General features: G+C 41.8%; 1 protein-coding gene across 2 annotated transcripts in view; it reads right to left on the bottom strand.

Annotated features, from left to right (window-relative positions):
- GHR (growth hormone receptor) overlaps positions 1–17497 on the bottom strand; it is a 332257-nt gene extending 314760 nt beyond the window's left edge. For both annotated transcript variants that reach the window (XM_036759521.1, XM_036759535.1), the window contains exon 1: positions 17287–17497. The gene's annotated coding sequence lies outside the window, so the exon portion shown is untranslated. The remainder of the gene's footprint in view (positions 1–17286) is intronic.
- Positions 17498–17919: the final 422 nt, after the last annotated feature.

The following is a 17919-nucleotide window of genomic DNA, read 5'->3' as shown; positions in this document are numbered from 1 at the left end:
TACAGCACCTGAGGTGGGATTATTGTGAGAGGAAAGGAAAGGAGAGGAGCAAAATGAAGAACTCTGTGAGATAAAAAGGGGAAATGGGTCTCTATCAAGTTGGGAGATCAGGGAAGGCTTCGAGGACTAGCATTTGAGATGGACTTTAAAGGATACATAGGAATTCACTCAGTCCATTAACATTTATTAAGTACCTACCATGTACCAGGCACTATACTAAGTGCTAAGGATACAAAAAAGGCAAAAGACCACCCCTGCTCTCAAGGAGTCCACAGTCTAATGAGAGAGACAACATGAAAACAATTATGTACAAACAAGCTATATGATCAAGAGAGGGAAAACAGCAGCATAAAAGGGCATAAGGAAAGGCTTCTTGTAGACCAGGGCTGTCCAAAATATGGCGCGTGGGCCGCATGCGGCCCGCAGCGCGATTTTGCGCAGCCTACCTGTGGGTTTTAATTTTCATGAGCGAAAAAATGAAATAATAATTTGCATGGAATACATATTAGATTTTTTAATTCCATCACTAATAAATAATCTCGTTGATGTTAGTTTTCTTTGGTGTTTTAAAGCAGTATTATGGGCAGAACATATTGCATGGAATTTTCCATCGATCTGTAGGATATGTTCTGTCTGTATGATGCAGACTAGTCAGTACGCACCTACCTTTACACTGTTGTGTTATTGCTTTGTTGTTTTGTGTTTGCTTTCGCGCTTCGCGCCTTCGCCTGTCGTATTGGTGATGCAAGTTCTCCCACTTTCTATTAGTGTACTGTATTTTTTATTCTGGATGTGGCCCTCAAATAATTATTTTATTTTAATGCAGCCCTAAAATAACCTAAGGTTGGACAGCCCTGTTGTAGAAGACTGGATTTTAACTGAGAATTGAAGGAAGCCAGAAAAGCCAGGAGGTAGACATGAGGAGGGAGAGCATTCCAGGCATGGCGGACAGCCAGTGAAAATGCCCAGAGTCTGGAGATGGAGTGTCTTGTTCAAAGAACAGCCAGGAGGCCAGTCTTACCAGACAAAGAGAGGAAGGGAGAACATTCCAGGCACAGAAAAGGATGTGAACTCAGGATGGCAGGCAGGGAAGCATTTTCAGAGGACAGAAAGTTCAGTTTGGCTCGAGTACGGAGTAGAAAGATGGGGTTAGCACGATTCAAGACTGGAAAAGTGGAGTATAACTCAAAAGGCAGTGATTCCAGCCAGATGCGATAAAGATGTTTGGAAGATCTAGTAAGATGGTCCAATTTCTGGGCATCTGGGCATCTTTGACATTTGAAGGCTCATTAGGTGCTGCTATTGGAAAGTAGGACTTTAAATTAAGATATTAAGCATATTTTCATTGCTAAGCCTTGCACGTGTGACAATAATAGTTACCAGGATGTTGAGGGGCTAGATACCAGACCTTATATGAATTGTTGAAGGAACCAGAAATGTTTAGCCTGGACAAGAAAAGATCTGGGGAGAAACGTTAGCTACCTCTGGGTGGTAAACTGTCCATATTAAAATGTACACTTATTGAGGACAGGGACTGGTTTTTTGCCTTTCTCTGTATCTCCAGAGCTTTGTACAGTGCCTAGTACATAATTTGTGTTTAGTGAATATTTGTTGATTTATTGACTGTCATATGGAAGAGGGATTAAACCTCTTTGGATTGGTCCAAGGAGGCAGAACCAGGAGCGATGGGTGGAATTTTCAGAGAGGTAAATTTAGGCTAAATATGAGGGAAAACCTCCTAACAACGTGGGCTATCCAAGAGTGGAATGGACCACCTTGAGAGACAGTAGGTGGGAGGTCTTTCAGCAGAGACTGGATGACCACCTATTTGTAATATTATAAAAGGGGTTGTTAGTTGAAGTACAAGTTGGATTGACCGACTTTCTGTATTCCCTTCCAACCCTTAGATCTGGCAATTCTGTGACTTCCAAAACAAATACAGTAAATTAGTGGCAGAGCTAGAACCCAGTTTTCATAGCTGCTAGTTTAGTATTCTTCTTTGGCAAACATAGATTCAAATGAGTGGGAAGTAAAGGATTTAAGATTTATTTCTTTTCTAATAAAATGTTAAGGTAACATGCTTTTAGTATCTCTCAAACGACAGATGGTAAATTCTATGAGAAACATCTGTTCTTAGGAATGTTTTTTTATTATTTAAAATTTATATTTAATGAGCTACTGAAAAGTCTGAGTATATTTTCCATTTCTGATTCATTAATAACCTAAGTCATCAATGGGTAGGCACATTAGCAAGAATTCACAAACAGGAAATGAACACTTTGAAAGCAGGGTAATTATGAATTAAGGCTACTGAGTTCAGGAGGGGCATAAAAACACTTCAGAGACATACTGAGGAACCAAATGTAGTTTACTGGCAAAAGGCAGTGGGAAATTGATCAGTAATCAGAAACAGAATGAATTTTTTTTCTAGCAAAGGTTTTGGTCTAGGAGGGTTTCAAAAATAGTGACAGGTACTAAATACTAGTCACAATCCCATATCAAAGGCTAATCTTCTATGGTGTATAGTGTTGAAAAACTGTTGATCATGCTTTCAGTCTTTTCAATCACAACAGTGCACACACTAATACTATGACTGTTAATTGCTTAATCTTCAAACAGGAAGGACAAAAGTATCTTTGTATTTGGTGGACTTTTGATTATCACTAATGGACAGCATCGGGGCAAATTAGCAGAAGAAGACATAAGATGATAAGAAATAGATGAAAGCAGAGTTGTACGAAGCTGGATATAAAAAGCCATGAGGGTGCCTAAGGCAAAAGGGTCCCATGGCAACTTCCTAGGTGGATGTGGCTGTTGTGAAGTTTGCAGTGTCGGTTAGCAGCAGGACTCGTCTGAAGAAGCCAAGAAAAACTCCAGATTTGAAATTCAGGATTGTTGAAAACAAGGAAACTATTTTAGTGACCTACTAGAAGATTGTGCTCTATTTTAATTCCATAGGCAATCAAATCATATGTTTGTTAAATGTAAATTGGTCTGATAGAGAAGCGTTGGAAGAACACAGTGATTTGTCATTTTTTTTTGTTTTTTACTGCAAGTTCCATATGAGCTAACAGCATAATAATATTATTAGTAATACTTACGTATCACTGAAAGGTTTATTAAATGCTTTATATACATTATCTTATTTGATCCTCTTATTAATCCTCTGAGGTAGATACTATAGGTATTATTATCTCCACTTTAAAGGAGGAGACTGAGGATCTGAGGGTTTAAGCTTATGGCCACGGAACTATTAAGGGTCTTGGTCTTTCTGAGTCTAAGGCCAGCATATGCTACGAGGTCTCTCTACAATTATGATGATGATGGGCCAAAAGTGGGTGTTGGGGCCCAAGAAGCCAGTGCTATGTAAGTCTATAGCAATACAAGGACGGTATCTAGAATAAGAAAGTTAATAGGACCATTGTTGTTTCCTGGCCAGACTACACATGGTCTATTGTGCTCTGTTTTGTTTCATTCATTGATAAGCTGGGGCATTTCCAGAGGCTGAAGGGTCTGGAAATCATGTCACAAAAGAAAAGACTGAAGGAACTGGGGAGTGCTTAGGCAGGAAAAGAGAAGTCTTAAGAAGGTCATGCTAACTTTCTTCAAAAATCTTAAAGAATTTCAAAATGTCTTCAAATTTGTGAGATTAAACTTGGTTGGTATAATGGCAGAGGACAGTACGATGACCAGTCTATGCCTTGTGAGGCCTATTCCCACAGATATTTAAGGTATTTGAGACAGACCACTTGTCTGGGATGTTGTAGCAGAGATCCATCCAATGAACAGTACATTGGCCTCGATTAGGGGTTCTTAACCTGGGGCCTATGAACTTGTTTTAAAAAATATTTTGATAATTTCATTTCAATATAAGTGGTTTCCTTGGAAATTCTATGTGTTTTATGCATTTAAAAACATTATTCTTTTCACAACCAGTGTCTCTGACAAAGGCCTCATCTCTAAAATACACAGGGAACTGCGTCAAATTTATAAGAACGCAAGTCATTCCCCAAATTGATAAATGGTCACAGGAGATGAACAGGCAGTTTTCAGAGGAAGAAATTAAAGATATCTATAGTCATAAGAAAAAATGCTCTAAATCACTACTGATTAGAGAAACGCAAATCAAAACAACTTTCAGGTACCACATCTCTCCTGTCAGATTGGCTAACATGTCAAAACAGGAAAATGACAAATGCTGGAGAATATGTGGGAAAATTGGAACACTATTGCATTGTTGGTGGAGTTGCAAACTGATCCAACTATTCTGGAGAGCAATTTGGAACTATGCCCAAAGGGCTATAAAAATATGCATACCCTTTGACTCAGCAATACCACTTCTAGGGCTATATCCCAAAGAGATCATAAAAGGGGGAAAAAGACCTGTATGTATAAAAATATTTATAGCAGCTCTTTTTGTGGTAGCAAAGAATTGGAAATCAAGGGGATGCCCATCAATTGGGGAATGGCTAAACAAATTGTGGTATATGAATGTAATGGAATACTATTGTGCTATAAGAAATGAGGAGCAGATGGACTTCATAAGAACCTGGAGAGTCTTAAAATTTTGATGATGAGTGAAGGGAGCAGAACCAGGAAAACACTGTATATAACCACAGACACATTGCTTCTGTGATGACTAACTTTGATAGACTTGGCTCTTCTCAACAATGCAAGGTTCTAAGACAGCTTCAAAAGAGTCATGATGGAAAAGGCTATCCACATCCAGAGAATGAACTGTGGAATCTGAACACAGATTGAAGCAAACTATTTTCTCTCTCTTTTTCTTTTCTTTTTTATTTTATTTTTGGTTTTGTTACATCTTTCTCATGGTTCATTTCATTGGTTATAATTCTTCTTTACAACTTGATTATTGGGAAAATAAGTTTAATGTGAAGGTATACGTAGAACCTATATCAGATTACATGCCATCTTGGGAGGGTAGGGGGGAGAGGGAGGGGGAGAAAATTTGGAACTTAAAAACTTGTCGAACTGAGTGTTGTAAGCTAAAAAAAAAATTAACTAAAAAATAAAAACATTCTGAGAAAAGGCCCATAGGCTTAACCAGATTGCCTAGGGTGCCATGACACAAAAAAGATTAAGAACCCTTGTTCTAGATCAAGGGTGGGGAACCTGCAGCCTCAAGGTCACATGTGGCCCTCTAGGTCCTCAAGTGTGGCTCTTTGACAGAATCCAAACTTCACAATTCAGGTAAAGGAACATATTTGAGAACCTAGAGGGCCACATGTGGCCTCAAGCCCACAGGTTTCCCAGTCCTGTTCTAGACGATATTAAAAGTCTCTTTCCATGCTAGGCTTATTTGAATTTATCATCCTATGAATCTACAGCATCTCTTTCTTGCTTATTGGATGAACTAAACATTTCTGCCTGATTTTCAAAACTTAACCATACGATTTTATTTTCTTCTAATCCCCAGGGAGACCTACATATGCCACGCTCTCTCCACTTACCATATTGGGAAGGCCCAGCTCCTACCTCTGACAAACCGATTCAAATCTGGCTTTTTAGTCCAACTCAAGATTCAAATCCACCATGAGATCTTTCCCAAATACGCCGTTGCACACTAAGCATTACTTCTCTGAATTTCTGTAGAACTTAGAAAGTCTACCAATTTTCACCAAGGTATTCAACACTGAATGAGATGCTTTTATTATTCTTTAATTATTTGTGTGTTGTTTTATATCAATCTTCCCAGGGTAGTGCAAGGTCCTTAAGTCAGATATCATGTTTGTGTATACATATATACATATGTACACAAATATACACATAATACTCTATTTCTTATTGTTTAGTCATTTCAGTCATATCTGACTCTTTGTTATCTCATTTGAGGTTTTCTTGGTAAAGATATCGGAGTGTTTTGCCATTTTCTTCTCCAGCTCATTTTACAGATGAGGAAACTGAGGCAAACAAGGTTAAATGACTTGCCCAGGGACACACACCTAGTAAGTATCTGAGGCCAGATTTGAACTCATGAAGATGGGTCTTCCTGATTCCAAGCCCAGTGCATAGACAGAGAGACAGACATATATATATATATATATATATATATATATGTAAAGTTATATATATATATATATATTTGTGTATGTGTGTGTATGTATATGTATATATATATATATACAATATATATGTGTATATACTATGTGTTTCAGTGCCTAGGACAGCCATGAAAACAGTGCAGGAGAAAGAACATTAGTTTTGAAGTCAGGACCCTGGGATTCTAGGAGTCCCAGATCCAATACTAGCAGTTTGATGGTCTGATTAATTTTATAGGCCAGTACCAATTACAGCCCTAGCTTGGCTACTCAGAGTCATTATCCAATGGGCTCTAAATGGTCTTACTGATGATGCCATTGGTTCTTACTAGCTGAGTCAGGAATCCAAAAAGACTATTCCAATTTTACCCATATGGCAACAGACAGCATATTAGAGCTGTACAGGTTCAATGATTAGCATCACAATATGTCATTAGTGAAGTGAGAAATGGAACCTTTGTTTGCTGACACCTCATTAGAAATGTGAAACATTCTCAACCAGTGCCATTGCTAGAAGAAGTTTTTAGACACTTATAAAGTCCCCCCACGGGGTCACTGCTGAATAGTGGGTCAATGACCTTGAGCTGTCACTCCAATCCAGCTGCACATATTAACTTAAATTTTCTGAATATCGAGATTTTCATTTTTAAAATAAGGATAATAATCCTTGCACTACTCTCTTCCCAAGATTCTTGTGAGGAAAGTGCTTTATACAACCTTAAAGTTCTAGAAGGATGTGAACAATTATTACTCCAGCAACAGCAGAAGAAAATATTTGGTTTATTATTCCAGTTCCTCTTTTTCGCTTCTTATTCTCCACTCTCCACATTTTTCCTAGTTCGGCTTTGCTCTTTCTCCTTCATTGTCCCACTATATCCTGTGATATAAAAATACCTACCAAGAGAGACACATCGGTCAATCAGTCAAGGATGCCCAATAAGCATCTATTTTTTAAAGGTCTCCTAGGAAGAGAAGGTGCTATGCCAACTAACATTACAAAAGTCCTGGCTTTTCATTATGTCTCTCCTTCTGAGCAGATTGAAAAGACAAGGCAATTCCTAGGATAGCCATCCATCATCTTTCTGTAAATGAAGAAGGGCAATCCCTGCCATCTCCTTTGAGAAGACAGCAGTGGTAAAGGTCAGGCTCCACATGGCATACTCCTCCACTTCACCCAGATGCCCTTTGCCACATTCTTTATTCTTCTCTATCTGCCTACTCGTAGCCCCCACATAGAAAGGACAATGGACTAGTTTACGATATTTCATTCATGGTGCATTAGGCATGTTAACTAGTGGATTTTAGAGCTGGGTCTATTGAGATCAGTGAGTCTAACCCTCCCAATCTACAGATGCGAAAACTGAGGCTAAGAGAAGTGACTTGACCCAGATTATACAGTGAGTAGAATTCTAAGGCAGGATTCAAACCCAAGCCTTACTGACTCGAGGTGTGTAGCGTCTCTACGCCAGCAGTTCTCAAAGTAGTCTGGGGACCACTGAGGGTTTTGAGACTCTTTCAAGGGGTCCATGAAATCAAAACCATTTTCATAATAATATGAAGACATTTTGATTTCTAGTTAGTTACAGGGACAGGACTAGAATGCAGTCCTCCAGACTCCCCATTTCAGTGTTCTCTCTCAGTTTGTATTCCACAGGTGGAGGAAGGGAATAAGCATTTAAATAATACTAATTATGTGCCAGGCACCATGCTAAGTGCTTTTACAAATACCTCGTTTATTCCTCACAACAACCCCTGCAAGGTAGGCGATGTTATTTTATCCTCATTTTACAGATGAGGAAACTGAGGCAAACAGAGGTTAAGTGACTTGCCCAGGGTCACACAGCTAGTAAGTGTCTGAGACCAGATTTGAACTCAGGTCTTCCTGATTTCAGGCCCACTGTTCTGTCTGCTTCACCACCAGCTGCCTCTAAGACGCCTGCCTGCTAGGTGGCACGGCGTCTGGCATTGGCTCAGAGCTCGGCAAGTTTTACGTTCTGACCCTTTCTCAGACAAGTTCTAAGCTGTGTAGCCCATGGCAAGTCCCTGTGTCCCACTTTCCTCATCTGTAAAATGAGGTGGGTGGACCCAATTGCCTCCAAAGTCCTTTGAAGCTTGAATCACATAGGTTTTTGTTAAGACAGAATCCCAAATGTCTGAATTAAAATAGCCAAAACATATACAGAGGAGAATAAAATTTTCTCGCGGGTCCCTAGACTTCCTCTTGTGGGATACCGAGAAGGTGAGATCCCACAGCAGCTATCTGTCAGTTCTGTGTTATCTCATTTGATCCCCACAACAAACTTGCAGCGCAGGCAGGGGAGGCATTTTTATCCCAGACTTAGAGATGAGAAAATTTGAACCTACAAAAGTTAAGTGACTTGATCAGGGCCACACAGCTATTAACTGGAAATGAAACCAAGTTCTTCTAACTTCAGTTTGAAGATCTCTCCTAGAGAAATTCTATTAACTGGGGATATTAAAAGTAAGTCTGATGGTCATTTTAAAGAGCCAAAAAAAATCCACAAACAGCAATTTCTGACAAGAACTCTGTCACCCTGTAAAGTGTTGACCAAAGCAATTTTCTGATTTGTGGTTTCATTTTATATTACTTGAACTAAATTTTCTCAAGAGAGAAGACTAGAAGAAATTAGCCTAGCTTGCCATCTTCTCTATCTCTTCTCCTGCCATCATCTTGGAGATGCTCTTATGAGCTTTCTAACATCCCATCTATACCAGTGGAGTCACATCTTAGACCTCACTGAGCCATCAGAACAACCTGAACTCCAAAATCCTCAATGAAGAAAATCATTTTTTAAACCACAATCTGCTTTCTCTGTGTATGGGGTGCTTAGGGAGGATGAGCGCCTCTGGTGTAAGGGCCTGCTCAAACACCTTTGGGGTCCATCTGTCATTCAATTCTCACCTGTAGCTCTAAAAAGCTGTAGCACATGAGCAGGGGGCTACACCCTGGTAAAACTGTCTCAGCAGATGGACTAAACCAAGTTGAAGGTAACTGACAGGCCTCAAACCCATCAGTGAGTTAGGGGGATGTCTACCCCAAGCATGTGAAGGTCCTCCCTGCCCCCATCCCCCGGAATGGGCAGGTGAAAACAGTTTGTTCCAATGACCATGAAGGCCACTGAAGCAGGCACTGTGGAGTGCTTACAGCTTGGTCAGACATTAAAGATGCCAAGGCCATCCACTGCATCTCAGGCTATTGGCAGTCAGTCGTCCTAACTTTTATCTTGCCACTGAACTTCAATGACTTAGGAAGAAAGAGAGAGACTGACAACTTTGTGCAACTTTGCCTGAAATAATTCTAATTCATGCACAAGTCATCACCTCATGATGTCAATGGTCCTCTTTGAAAATGAAGTATAAACAATATCTTTTCTTATCTCTCACTCTGTCCATTTCTATTCTCGGGCTAACAGAATCATATGTATCATGTCACATCATTCTTTTCTTTTATTCTAAACTTAACAATTTATACTATTGTAACATTGTAAAGACAAACACAACTGTGAAAGACTTAACTATCAACAATACAATGACAGCAAATAATATGGTTATTTCCACATATGGCATAGACTACAAAATGAGGATTATAAACAAAATTGTGAATCTGTTATGTACAGCCCTTGGATGATACAGGAAGACCCTGCCTAGATATGGATCCATGGCTAAAACTAGAACCCTCCTTCAACAGGAATCCTCAATTTTGACTCAGTCTCCTGGTAATTCAGCTTGGGCCATGGCCTTAGTTCCTTCTCTGTCTTTTTCTGCTTGCAAGGTCCCAAACCTGGAGTTGAATTGCTGTGAGCTTGACAGGTCCCAACCAGACACTGTTGTCTGTCGTAGCAGAAGGCTTCCTGAAGGACCCCAGGTGCATTGATTCTCAGATGCTGCTCTGGCTCTTTCTCGTACTATGATTTCTGCTGTGGTTCAGGCCTGGGCCCTACACTTGCGGCTGGTCTCGGTGTCACCTGCTCTGGATACGTGCTGCTTCCATGCTTTGCCTTCTACCTCCCAAGTTTCTACAGGATTCTGCCAGTCCTTTTTTGCGTCATCTTGGACTAGATGGAAATCATAGTTATTTCTCTTTGGTTTTCTTGCTCACTGAATTCTTAGAGTTGACTTGGGTATTTGTGGGTGATCTGGGCTGCCCTAAGTCATAATACAACACTATCTTTCCATATTCAATATTACGTACTTGCTGAATTTAATTGAGCCTCTTAAGTCTTCCTTGTTTTTCCAATCTACTAAATGTATTCTGGTCCCACCTCCTACCCTCCCTTCTGATCCTATGATCACCCATTTCAATGATGGCTTCTCCCCTATATTGACATTTCATTACCCTTTTGACATTTCATTATTTACACCTTTTTAGCTTTCAAATTTGTGTAGCTCCTAGCACTTGTCTCCTTTATAACAACTCCTAGGAGCTAGAGAAAAGACTAAAATTAGATTGACTGGGTCCACTCAAAGTTAAGCTTATCAACCTTGAAAGGTCTCTTATTATGCCTTGGCAATCCTTGTATTCATCTCTTAATTGTTCCTCTGTTACATTTCATACAAAACTTGCCCCAGATCATCTCTTCTATCCTGAAAGGATTCATTCCCACTTTCCGCACTTTCACAATCAGCTAAATATCTGAAATTACTGAAGTTATTCAACTCTCAGCTCCCTTAACTCTTCACCCTCCCTACTGGCACCCTCCTTCCATTATGGATGTGCTTGCCCCATCCCCAAGCTTCTGTCTTGGACCCTTTTCTCTTTTCTATTATTTGTTTACCTATTCAGCTTCCATAATTTCTATGCAGATGACTCAGAGCTAGAGTCTCTTCTGAGCTCCAATTCTGCATTACCAATGACCTACGCAACATTTTAAGCTATATGTCCCATAGCCACCTCAAACTGAACATGACCAAAAAAGAATTAATTAATTCTTGTCCCCCAACACACTCCTCTTCCAAACTTCCCTGTTATCATTGAGGGCGCTGCCGTGCATCCAGACAGATTTGCATCTTGGACTCCTCATTCTTACTCACTCCACATATCCAAGCAGTTGCTGGATCTAATCATTTCTACCTGCATACTATCTCTTACATATATCACTTCTCCACTCACAGAGCTACTGCCCTAATTCAGATCTTCATTTCTTCTCACCTATGGTACTGCAATCCTAATTGGTCTCCCTGCCTTAAGACTCAAAACTACAATCAATCCTCCACAGAGCAACTGAAGTGATTTTCTAAAATATGATTTTGTCATGTCACCCCCATCATTAAATTCAATGGCTCCCTATTACCTACAGGATCATATGTATGTAATGATACATATGTACACATTGTATGCATATATGTATGGAGATACATTGTCTCCCCATTAGAATGTAAATTCCTTGAGAGCAGATATTGTCTCACTTTTGTCTTTGCACTCCCAGGTCCTAGTAGATCACCTGGCACTTATAAGTCATTATTTAATAAATGCTTTATTGACTGCTCTGCATAACATGAATGAGAAAATGCTGATTAGTATCCCCTACTAGGATTTTTCTTACCTCAAATTACTCATCTGTAAAATGGATATAGTGTTAATTACCCTAACTACCTTACAGAGTTGTCATGAAAATCAAGTGAAATAACATCCATGAAAGGACTATGACAAACAAATATTATTGAGACATCCTGGATCTTGTCTTCTATTCCCAATTAACTTTATTTTAGATGGAACCCAAAATTCTAACAGTAGAGGTGAACACAAAACATAGTGAAGAGACCTGAGACTTTCCATCTTAGAGAGTCAGTAGGACTTTTGCCTTGAAGAGGTTAACCAACATCCTCCCATATCATATTGTTTCTCCCGTTTATGCTTGATGAAGAAATGCAGCTTCCTCCATATTCAGAACTGTTGGTGGCAGCATCATCTTCATAAACAGCAAATACTGATAGCTCTGCCCTGTGGCTAGTACAGGGTACACAAGTCCTAGTTCAGGCCCTTGAGGGTCTTTAGACTATAGTTGGGGAGATAAAACACATACTGAAAAAAGATAAATAACTACATGCTGTTGTGAAAAGTGGACTGAATTTGAAGTTAGAAGACATGGGTTCATACAACTGACTACCTGTATGACCTTGAGAGAGAGAGAGAGAGAAAGAATGTACGACCTGTATGACCTTACTCCCAGGGAGCATCATGTATAAAATGAGAGGATAGGATTAGATGACCCCTTAAGTCTCTTCTAGCTCTCAAATGCAGGGGATTGTCCTATGAAATTAACGTCATATGTGTTAAATGCCAAATTGGTAGTATATTTCAGAGGTGTTAAACATGCCACCTGTGCTGCTCTAGCAATACTCCAGGGTGGAACCAGAACCACATTAAAAGTGCGATTGAGAGATATTCAACAAAATAAATAAAAATACAATAGAATATAGATAATGCCAATATGTGGTTTTCTAAGTCAATATGAAACCCACAGGAATCCTTTTGTATGGCTTAGTAGCTTTCATTTCTATTTAATTTGACACCACTAGTGTAAATGATTATTACAGGACTTCAGAAATGGAAATGATTGGGGATGATCAAATCATTCCCACTGGTCACTCAAGGAGTCAGTGTTTCCAAGAAGAAGATGGGACTTGAGGTTGGCCTTGGAAAAAATGGATAGGTCTTAGAAACAATATTCATGTAACCCAGAAAGATAACAAACCTAAGTTTAGGTAGAGGGTCTTTGTTAGTTTCTGTGGCCAAACAACTTTAGCACCTGGGTGGCCAAATCATTTTGTGATGAGTCTCTCCTAACTTAGCCACATGGACAACAAGGTGTGTAGTCTATTGTTGTTGGCCCCACACTCAACCTTTCAGCTTAGTAGGGCCTGCCAGAGCTTGCTCTCACAGGCACAGGCTTTGAGGAGTCGGGGCCAACTCCAGACTAGTATAAGGTCTCCGTTTCACATTTTACATTCAGGATGAAGCATTGGAGTAGAATTTAACTCAAAATAACTCACATTTATAAAGGACTTGAATCTTTGCAAAGCACTTTGCAAACAACAATTCTGTGTGATAGATTGAACAAGTATTTTCATCCCCGTTTTACAGATGAGGAAACTGAGTCTCAGAGGCTTGCTCAGGGGCACACAATGAAGTAGAAAAATTAGTGAAGTAGAAGAACTGGGAAGCAAACCCTGGCATTTTGTCTCCCCAAACAATGTTCTCTCCACTACACCTCATTGCCTTTTACTCTAGCTGAGGAAAACTTAGATAAGTAGAGGATGAGAGAAGCTTTGCTGTCAAATTTCACCAATATCACATGGGGTGTGAAGTTTCAGTTTCTGCAGAAGGCAGCAGCCCACTTTTTCAGACTTCTTTTATGTTTGCATTGCCTATCCCCTTTGCCTCAAGAGTGAAATGAGTTGTTAACTTAACCAGACATGTCTCATACATATAGTTTGGGTCCTCTTTACCTCAGGAAGCATTTCTTCCAAAGCACCTTTTACCTCCACTGGAGCCAGAACAGCCCTTAGAGGGAACACAGAAGGCATTCTTTGCCTACCTGTTGATTGATTCTGAGGATTTAAGTTAAGCAAACCAAAAGTAAAGTTTTTAATGAAATTATATGTAGGGACTGTTTCAAATTTCCTATTTGTTCTGAACATTCAGCTTTGGTTTTCCTGGCCTTCAGTGTGTCATACAAATGCTATCTTTTAAAGTTAATCTTCTTTGACAAAGGGACATGGAGAAGACATGGGCTGTAAGTAAAAGTAATTTTATCTGCACTCACAGAAGGGTTCTAGGTATTGCAGAAGTGTTTTGAAGTTTGTTATAACCATCTTATGATCATAAAGAAAAAATAAATAAGGGATAAGAACCAAGTTGATAGAGAATTTGACCAAGCATCCATTGTATTGTAACTCCTCGACACACACACACACACACACAGATACACACAGACACGCACAGACACACACCCCTCAACTCTTGTATGGTCCTGGTGAAAAAATGCCAAAGAGACACATGGATATATGACCTTGTTTACAGAATTAATATGGTGTAGGTTTGAGTATTAGCAAACTTCAATTCATACCATTAAAAAGTTAGAAGAGGACCTGCAACACTGTCAAAAGCTCATGGATATACCGTTTAGAAATTAATAGGTACTATAGAAATTATGCCCTGCAGATTTTAATTTAAATCTGCCTAGAGGCAGTTTGGCAGTATAGTGGATAGAATGTTGAACCTGGTGTCAGAAAGATCTGAATTCAAATTTGATCTCAAACCCTTACTAGCTGCGTGATCCTAGATGAGTCACTTAATCTCTGCCTTAATTTCCTTAACTGTCAAATGAGGATAATAATAGTACCTACTTCCCAAGGCTGTTGTGAAGTTATGAGACTATATTTTTAAAATGTTACATAATTTCAGCAATTATATTGTTTAAAATCTAAAAGTCTATCATGAGGAAAAAACTTATATGAGGAAAATAAGTGAAATCAAGAAGAAGAAAAAAACCTAATCATTCCACAGTATAGCAATAAAATTTAAATATCAGTGGGGTGGTTGGTGAAGCTTTCACTGAAAGAGAGCAGACATAGAAAATGTTATTTAAGCCCATTTTTTTTTTAACAAAAAGAACACTAAACATCTTGCTGCCCTGCACTCTCCTTGTATCTTTCAGATTTATCTTTACATTAACAATGCTAACCGGCAGATAGCCAGCAGGGCTTGCCGAGCTGGACCAACTTCAGGAATTGTTTCCATGCTGGGGCGCTTCCTGAGCTTGGCACAGGCCAACTGCAACTGTGGCTCCATTTATTACATTATGCTATAAACATTATGTCCTGAGCTAACAAGATACTCAACATGACAGTCCAATAGGTTACCGAGTACAGTAAACATCTGTTCACCAGGCACCAGAGATATGACTGAGATAGGCTGTAGCGAATATCAATTTTAAGTGGTTTATGCTGTGGATTCTTTTTTTTAAGTAATAAAAAAAATACAATCCCGAACTGACTGAGACAAATATTTGCACGTCAGAGATATGCTCACTTTAAAAAAAACAACAACACGCATGTGTGCTGTCCTTTTGTGTTTATAATGTCTCCTCTCCCATCCTCCTCAGTACAATGTTTGCTTTTAGAGCACTTCAGGAGACCAATGATAGAATAATTTCGATGTATATATTTACTCGGAAGGAAAGCTGAACATTGAATCTCTCATTCTCTTAAGTAGTAATGTTAGGCAATTTTTTTTTCAAGTTGGAGGAGAAAACTCCTTGGCTACAAATTACAGTATGTCTCATAGACTTTTAGGCTAAGGCAAATCTTCCATGACAAATATATAACTAGAGACATGTCCGTCTCTCTTCCCGGGGTCCTCAAGTCTTTCCCCCCCACACATCATCCCCCACTCATCCAAAAAACAAATGAATGAAGTACAGACCAGTATCCTGCCCAATCCTTTTATTTCAGTAGTTTTTTTTTTTTTCAGTTTTCTTTCTATGGGACTCTATGCTATGATCTCAGAGACCTTAGGAAACATCAGGGGTCCCCTGCAAACACTTCTGGGTTAGAGAAGCATTTTCCTAAAACAGGAGAGCCCAGGCGGCGCCTACAACCCCAGGGCAGTGTGCCTGAGTAAGTTTTGAAAGCAAGCAAACACTCCTAGAGAATGGGAGACACTGCAAACCCCGGGTTCCCTCCATTTCGGGGACTCACCGCCCGGCACCACGTCTCTAGCTTGGGGCCGTGCCCGTCTTTCTGCAGGGTTCTTTTTTCAGGGGAAAAGCTGGCACTTCTTACTGTAAGGCTGCTGCTTGCAAATTCTGAATAGCGCACAGCTAGCTCCCGGCAGAGAAGCTCCCACTTTAAAAGACCAGGGAGTTTACCCCTAAGGGAACTTCTCCAGTTTCCCCACCCTCCCGCCTCCCGTTACCTTTCCCCAGTCCTGTCCACGGTGGAGACATAAACAACCCTCCCACCACCACCGCCACCACCACCTCCCAGGGCCTCCGCCTACCCCCACAGTACTCTCCCTTAGCTAAGGGACACTCCTACACGCTGTGCTTGCTCTCCTGTACACCGACACACATACATAGCACGTACAGCCGTGCAAGCACAGAAAACCGCCGCCGCCGCCGCGGCCGCAGCCACCACCACAGCTAACACCGCCACCACCACGACCACCAAAACAAAACAAACCCAGGCAGCCACAGTTCTAGCAACAGTTTTCAGTGTGGTGTACATGGAGGGTCTCCCACCCAGACAGCGCACCCCACGCCCTTTGCCTCCTTCCAAAGCCCCAGCCACTGAGCAGCCGGGAGTCCCTCAGACCAGGCACCCGCTGGCACTCCCGACCTCCTCTGTTAGCGCTGGCTGTCAAAACTTTGAGGTCGTTTCAAAACCGCAGATTAGCTAGGGGCCACACTAGTGAGGAAGCTGCTGCAGCCCCAATTTCCAAGCCAATCCCCACCCCAGCCAAACCGAGTTTACTTATCCTGACTTTCCCAAAGGGCTAAAAAGCGCAACAACAAAAAATACAACAGTTGCATCAGGGATAGAAGAAAGGCTGGGCACGTTAGGAAAGTCTGGAGAAGGAGCCCCATTGTTACCCAGTCTGCTTCCACCATGCAGCCACCTCTGTGGACACACAGCTCCAGCTGGAGCTCCTGCCCCTGAGTAGGCTGAAGATGTCACACAGAGAGAAAGAGAAAGGGGGAGAGAGAGAGAGAGAGAGAGAGAGAGAGAGAGAGAGAGAGAGAGAGAGAGAGAGACTCACACAGAGGAAACTTTTAAGACACCCACAAACTGTTTCCAAAATAAGTCATTCCATACACACGTACCTCAATAAGACACCCCCCTTCCTGCACATAAACAAGTTTAGTCCTATTATCCCCACTCCCCCAACTCTCTCTCCCAAAAGAAAAAGAAAAAAAATCCAGCAAAGACAGACAGACAGACAGAAACACACACGCACGCACGCACACGTCCTTGGTATGGATCAGATTACAACAATCTACCAGCGGAAAACAACTTCTTCGGTAGGAAGCTCAAGCCATCGGGGCTCTACCCCCACCTCCAGCCCCCAACGTATTTGCGGATAAATCTGAAACCTTTAGCACCCAAATAAACCTCCCCCCGCCGGCCCTCAGCGCCGAGTTCCAGCCCAGAGTTGGGAAGTGACCCCCTCGCCCGGGAATCTGCCCACCACCACGGCCAATACCTTGAAGCTGAGCCTCGTAGCAGAGCGAGCAGAGGGTCTCTCTCCTCGCTGCGGCTGTTGCGCCCGGGCGCCCCAGGGGGGTCACCGCTGCCGGGGCGCTCAGCAGCAGCCACAGCTGCCACCGCTGCTGCTGCAGCAGCCGCCGCCGCCGCCGCCGCCGCCTCTACCTCCTCCCCTTCCCATGGCTGCGCCCCGCTTGGCAGCTCTCAGGCTGTCAGGCTTCGGGAGAGGAGGGGTGGAGAGGGGGGCGGGGTAAAGGGAGGGGAGGGCACGGGAGGGGTGGGAACCAGGGAAAGGGAGCGGCAGCTTTTTTTGCTGGGGTGAGGAGGTGGGGGCGGGCAAAGGATCGCGTTGTAGCCGGGAGAGAGCAGCACGCTCCGGGGTCCAGGCTCCGGACGGGAGGGGAGGGTGAGCTCCAGCCAAAGGAGGAGCGAGGGCAGCTGGTGGGAGACGGGCTGGGGAGGAGGCGAGAGCCGCCCGGGGAGCGAATTCCTGGGAGCTCAGATTGCTGCCTTTGCCTGCGAGGAGTTGGAGTTGGTGCGTGTCACTTTCATCTGGACGACTCGGCTCCTCCTAGAGGAAAACACTGGCTGGTGCAGCACACTTCCTTCCTCTAGGGAGGCCCACCCCTAC

Source organism: Trichosurus vulpecula, chromosome 1 (genome assembly GCF_011100635.1).
Source record: "Trichosurus vulpecula isolate mTriVul1 chromosome 1, mTriVul1.pri, whole genome shotgun sequence".
Classification (NCBI taxonomy): domain Eukaryota; kingdom Metazoa; phylum Chordata; class Mammalia; order Diprotodontia; family Phalangeridae; genus Trichosurus; species Trichosurus vulpecula.
This window is presented reverse-complemented; position numbering and strand designations above follow the sequence as displayed.